The sequence below is a fragment of the Solanum tuberosum genome, unplaced genomic scaffold, assembly GCF_000226075.1.
Source record: "Solanum tuberosum cultivar DM 1-3 516 R44 unplaced genomic scaffold, SolTub_3.0 scf00505, whole genome shotgun sequence".
Lineage (NCBI taxonomy): Eukaryota > Viridiplantae > Streptophyta > Magnoliopsida > Solanales > Solanaceae > Solanum > Solanum tuberosum.
Window position 1 is genome coordinate 8,558 of NW_006239422.1, and position 7,507 is coordinate 16,064.

The following is a 7,507-nucleotide window of genomic DNA, read 5'->3' on the forward strand; positions in this document are numbered from 1 at the left end:
TACGAGCAAAATTAACAGAGAAACCATCCTTTGCAAACTCCATGTCTTGCTTAAGTAGAGGAGCAGGTTTTTAGTAGCTAGCTCCTCTGAATCTATTATCAAATTGGGTGGGTACTGTATAGGTAGTGGAGTTAGGGTTAACGGGTTTTTCAAACTGGGTGGGTCGGGTTTTATTTAAGTGGTCGGATAAAATATTAAATAGGAAGTAGACTTTTTAATTATAATAAAAATATATTCATGTAGGAGTTGTGTAAGCGCCACGTAGGATAAGAAAAGTGGTGACATAATACTTAACTGTTAACTGGTCCAAGGGGAAATATGGATCCAAAGTTGGATGACAAGCACGAATATATCAAGAAAGTATGACTAAGAATAAATATAACACTTTTCTAAGTGTACAAGGGCAAATATAACCATTTTTCGAAATAACAAATTAAGTATAATGTAAGATATAATTTCCAGACATTTTTAAAAAAAAAATTACATTGCAATTATTCTTTTTGATTTTTACAAAATTTACAAATTCACAATACAGTAAAATCTCTATAAATTATTACTCAATAAATTAATAATCTCTCTAAAATAATATTTTCCTCTGGTCCCGATTTGGGCCAATGAAAAAATCACCAATTTCGATAAGATAATAAGATAATATATTTCTAGATGACCCCTATATAAATATATGGACCCATTAATACATAAATTAATAATTCTTTAAAAGTACAAATATATCTAAGACAATTTAGTGAAATATGATTCTATTGTGTTTTGTTTTTTCTTTAAAATTTAAATCTAGTTGAAGCTCAATCTCTAACTTTTCTTAATTGCATCCAAGAGCTCCGGTGTTGTTTTTCCAAATTGCACCATAAAATTGTGAAGAGTTCTAGATGTGATAAGTTCTTCCTTATGCGTAACTGGTTCCAAAGGTATATTATCATCTTCAACTTCATCATCAACATTGTTTTTTCCGATGGTATCCATAATTTCTTCTAAGCTCTGAACCTCTGAACATGTATCACTTTCACTCGGATAATCCAACAGGTTATTGACATTTATTTTATTGTGGTAACCGAGATCATTAATCATGACCTCAAGTTCATGAATGACGTTTTCACAAGTGGGTTCATTCAAATTCTCTGAGATTACATCCCTCGGGGTAATTTTATAGTGTCGAAAACAATTTGTTATTGTCTCTTGCTGAGCATTTGTTGTCCAAGCAAGGATTGCAAAATTGATAGCATCCAAAACATTAATCTTTGCTGAATCAGTTTGTCCCACTTCATAGCATTTTAATATCCTACGATAAAATTTGTTACAATAATACATCTTGAAAGCTCTTATTATCCCAGCATCACAAGGTTGAATTTTGGATGTCATGTTGGGTGGCAAGAAAAACAATTCAACATTTATCTCTACTCATTGTCAAGAAATTCAAGAATTCAATTCATTGTAAAATAATACATAATGTTCATTGTTTCATAATAATCAATTATTATTCATTGTATTTTTATTAAAAACATTCGATGTATGATGGTGAAAAAAAAAACTATATAAGCAACATAGGAAATTTCTTTAAACCATATCCAAAAATAGCTTCAATATTTAATATTATGGGCTGGACAATTATTTAATATTTTTGTGAAATCAATGAATATGATACATAAATTAGTAAGATACAATGATTTTGATGTATTCGTTATATTTTATGTATAATATATATTTTTTAATGTAAAATCAATAAATATGATTCATAAATTAGCAAGATACAATAATTTTGATATAATCAAAATTAACCTTCATTAAATCTCAAATCATTTTTTAAATTAATAAATATTAATTTATCGATTAAATAATATCTCTATAAAATAATAAAATATCATGATCCCACCTATATTAATTTATTGATTTTAGTGTATTTGTATTATTCCTTGTTAGGTTACAATGATTTGGATACCTAGCGTATTCTATGTGAGCTATATCAACGACAAACAATAGTTGCACATAATAGGGTGGATAATGTATTATGTCCAAATCTTCTCCTTCCCTTCTTCCCAAAAAACTTAACAAATATAAGTGGAGAAAAGTAATAATCGAAGAAAAGAAACAAAATATAATTGGAGAAGAGTGATGAGTGAGAGTATGAAAAAACTAAGAATTTTACCTTTTTATATATTATTTTATCGTAATCCATATACGTTAAGGTTGGTAATTAAAAGAATCTAATAGAATATTTAGTCCTATTTTATATGGGTTTAGGAGGGAAAAATTATTTATGATAAATCAGCAAAATATTAGGATTCTTATCTAATTTAATTGAGGAGAGATTTAATAAATAAAATTAGAAATACAATAGCACACATGGTTGGAACACTAATTATTTTTCCTTGATTGCTCTATGTTGCTTACTCTTGAATGATGTAAATGCAATTAATAGAGAGAGGAGAAAGTCCTTAACGGTACAATAAAAGGTCCGAATCAACTTGTCTAACAAACTTTACGAATTAACAATAATTATAACATATTCAGTATATTCTCATAAGCGGGAATTTAGGAAGAATGAGTGTAGAAAGACGAATCCACTTGTGAAGAGTCAAAATTTGTTGACATAGAAAGGTTCGGTCTAAGTCTATTTACCTCAATGTGTGTCCTTTTTTAGACTAAAGTAGATCGTCACATCCTATAATATTGTGCAAGTATGAATTAAACTATAGTTTATAGTACACTTTTATCCAAAATAACGTATCTAATTTGATTTCATGTCCAAATTAAACATATGGATTGGTATAGCAAAAATATCTTTTATTATGATGAGTCTTCTGAATATTGGATGTAATGTTTCATATAAGCTATCATAACAAATTTGTAATTGAAATGTTGTTAATTTGATTGATTTAACATTATAACAATATATACTAAACATTCTTTTCAACAAATATAGGAAACTAATAATTTTAAATTATAGGGCCTACATGAAAGAAACTTAAAAAAAATTATATTTAACATACAAAAACTTTTAAAAAAATTATATTTAACATACAAAAAATCAATTCCAATCAATGTGACAAAAGAAGAACAGAAAAATGGCAACTAACATGTAATTGATACGTTATGTCGTTCCTAAGTCTCTTTATCATTTTTCCGACTCGATGTTTGATACCTGCTTTAAGCTTCAATTAATTCAATTTTGTATAGTAAAATTTCACTTTTGACTAAAAATACGTCTTACAAAAGGTAATTTTTATGTTTTTAAACTCAAAGTTAAAATCTCTAATTAAAAATAACGTAATATTTGTCACCGCATCACAATTCACAACTTTAGACATTATTTTCATTATGGTTACAATCGCCGTCCAAATTTCTTAAGTTTCAATATTCCAATTGATCGAAAGCTCTCCAATCTTTTTATTTTTTTTATTTTTTTTATATTCACATTAAAATTTGATTAATCTGAACTTATATCGTGTAAGGCTCATTTGGGAGTGCACTTCTAATTAAGAATTTTTTTTATTCTCAAAATTTAAATTCGAAACTTACTATGAAGAATGGGAAGAAACAACCTTTTGACTCAATTACATTTTCCACTCTCTTTTGTAACTTTTTCTTTGGCAATTGCGGCTGCGTAGCTTTGTTTTATTGTGAATTTGCATGAATTAATTTCTTTTTTCTTTTCTGATTTAGTAGGAATTGTTATTTGTTATTTCATTGTTAATACTTTAATTGGGTTGAATTAAATGTAACATACACACTATATAGATTATATAAACAACTTATATCGCTAAATAATAAAATTCATCGATAATTTAATTTTCTTTTGTGTAGTAATATATATGAATAATAGCGAATATTTATAATCAAACTTTAAGTAATTCGAGATTGAAACGTGGTGATTAAAATTAACTTCAGTGTTTATTTTCTTAGAGTTGAAGTGTTTGATTAAGTTTTTAGAAACAATAAATGTTTTTGAATAATAATAAAAATTATTTTTCAGAAGCTAAATCGAGAAGCATTCAACATTATCCGAATACAAATTATTGTCTAATACTACTAAAGAAAACCTTTCAAATTGATTAAGCAAACCTAAATCGTTATTTAAAAAAATACTTTTGATTAAAAGCATTTTTCATAATAAATTAATTTTTAAAGTTGGATTCTTCTCCATTATCTAGTGCCATCAACCACTGTTGTAGCAGTCATAAAATTTTAGACAGTCTAAAATAAAGAAGGGGAATCACAAGAAATTTTCATACAATTAGGCCTAATTTCATCAATGAATATTGAACAAGAATAAGTTTCACTAAAATTAGTTACTTTTCATTCAAGAATAGTAACAGTAAAATTTTAATTGTGTAATTTATAGGTTACAAATGTAAGTTGTGAAAACAGTCAATAATACTTGCATTTTAAAGTAGAATATGCATGTCTACAACCCTTTCTCAAATCCTACTAATATAAAATGTTTTGTATATCAAATTGTAACCCAAATTACAACTTTTATTGCATGATTTCCTTACTTTATAATTTTTATGTTGGAGTAACTTTAAACTTACAAGGTACAATTCAAGGTATGATTTAGAAAGGGAAATTCTAACCATACACTAACCTACGATAAGGATATAAGCTTACCAAGATATTTATTTTTTTGTTTCGTAATAAGTAGAAGTTTCGTAATAAGTAGATATATATATTGTTCAGACTCGGCTCTTTTAAATTTTCTCAATAATTATTGACCGTTCACTTATACTTTCATGGAAACAATAAATAATCTAGGTCCCTCATGTGAAAACCTTGATGGAAAGTGTAACGGGCCAACGTGCTAGGACTTATAACTTAATGTTATAGACGAGAATTTTTTTCGCAATAATGTGAATTTGATCTCCCTTCTTCTCCTCTTTCAGTTCTTTTCAGGTAATATATAGATTATTTTTTTAAAAGGAAAGTGGAACTGACTCTTATGATGATTTTTAAATGTTTTTTTAATCCTTAATCAGAAATCACAATAACTAAATGAATGACACGAGAGATTTTGTAACTTGACTCCGTCAATGAATGAAATTGCAACAATTGGACAAAATCAATCACACTCTAACTTGGTTTACATTTAAATTTTCTATACAATTCATAAATCAAATATTCTAAATATTTTAAAAGGTTTAATTATTTTATTTTTATTTTAATCATATAGTATCGATACACGAATCTAAAAACAGCTAAATAATCGGCGCAATTTTTTTATTGGTATCTGATCTCAAGTTGTTTTCGAAGAAGCTGTCAATTCTCTGTCTTAAATTTGGTTGGAAATTATTTTAATATTGTACAATTTTTTATTTAATGTTTAAAATTGAACCAAAATGAGAAAAACATTATGACTTTTTATGACGGTGACAACGTTACTTGTAGATTTAATCATAAAATAAATGAACAACTTGGACTTTTAGCTATCCAACCTGGATCATTTGGAGTAAATCACAATTTATTAGAGGCAAACCTATAGTGTAACCTCGAGAAATTGGTCTATGACCCGCTCTTTGGATCAAATGTTGAGCAATGTTGTTTTACATTGATGATCGTAATAAGTTTCTTTTTTTGATAACCGAGAAATCCATCTGTGACCCGCCCTTTGGACTAATCACAGTCTTCTAAACTTGGTGGATGATGGGCCCTCTTCTCTACCCTTCTCCACTTAAATATCGGGCTTCGCTTTACATGGTGTGGGGCTTGAACCTGCTACCTAAGCCATAAATCCTCCACCTTTTGCCACTCGAGCTAGGCCTGGGGCATCATAATAATTTTTTTTTTCAATTTATTTTATAATTAAAGCTGAAGTTTTTGTTGTATGTGTCCACAAATGTTTGAATAGGCATTTCGATCTTAAAAGGATATCCTTCTCAAGATATATGCCGAAGGAAGAAGTGACATTTGAGTGTTCTTTCATAGATTCTCATACTTACAAATTCGAATATTAACACAAATAATGACTTTATTTGCTAGGATATTAGCATATTACACAACTCTAAAGCTTATGAGTTCACGTAAATTCAATATTTTTAATATTTTAATTTTAATTTTAATTTTAATTTTAAATTTAAATTTAAATATTATTGTATATTAGCTTGAGACCATTACCGTCTATAGTTTATTATATTCTATTTCTTTTTGCCGTGTTAATTAATTTAGAATCTCACGTAATCTTTATTTTTGTCTCTATTTTATAGGAGGTAGATTTGTCTTTTGTCCATAAGATACATTGTCTTTTTCTTTAACCATAAGATATACTCCTATCATAATTTAAAATTTATTAATATACTAATTAACAATGTAATTAAAGCCAACAATTTACGTGAATTTAAAGAGAGAGTTAAATGAAAAAAAAAACACATTTTTGTCTGATCTCAAATGGTCCCGTTGCGTTGATTAAATTCAACGGAAATAAATGAATTCTCACCAACGGTCTGAGAAATTATTTAATATTACTCATAACTAGCTTTGTAAATAATGGTATACAAACCTATAATTTTGTTATTTATTATTATTGATAGAGAAGACGTTATATTTTAGCTTTTATAATATTGTCAATTTTTTTTGGGAATTTCTCGTGTTGCATCTATTATTTTAAAATGGTATCTCATAGATATACGAAGTAAAGTCATATATAATAGATTTTTGTGGTCTGATTATTTTTCGAACCTTGCTTATAATAAGTGGTTAGTGCACCAAGCTTTTATTTTAAATTCAACACGTATAAATATGACGAAAGAAAGTTATAACAATCAAGAATGTGTCATCAAAATTTTAAGATAATTAAGTTAATGTGATTATTAAATAAATTATATGTTGTATGGGGTAGAGCGTTGTACAGACATCTAGAAGATAAAAGTAGCAAAAATATATGAAAATGTTGAGATGGATGTGTGAATATAGTAGGAGATATTCATGACAGTGAGGGAGTGGGCGCCACATGATGTACAAGATTGATATAAGGTTTAGATAGTTTAGTTGTGTGAAGAGAAGACACACCGATTCAGTAAAGTGGTGTGAGAGGTTGACTATATATATATGGTGAATTTGAGGAGAGATAGAGAAATATCGAAGAAGTATTGGAGATAGATAATTAGGTAGGACATGTTACACCTACACTTCACTGAGGACATGACTGTAGATTGAAAGATATTGAGAACATGAATCAGGGTAGAAAGTTGTAGTAAGTAGTCGATCGTTGTCTAGTTTATCGTATCAATATTATTACTATTACTGATTTCATACTATCTTATTTTTCGAATAGATGTTATCTTTTATTCTTTTACTACTATTTTCTACCTGACTTCTTCGGCATAGTGTATTTTTTCATATTATATTTATATGTTTTACATGAGTCGAGAGTCTATAAAAAATAACTTCTTTACTTTTCAAGAAAAGGATAAAGCTATATATTTGCATATAAAATTACCATCTCCAAATCTTATTTATATGATTATACTGAATATATATATATATATATATATATATATAT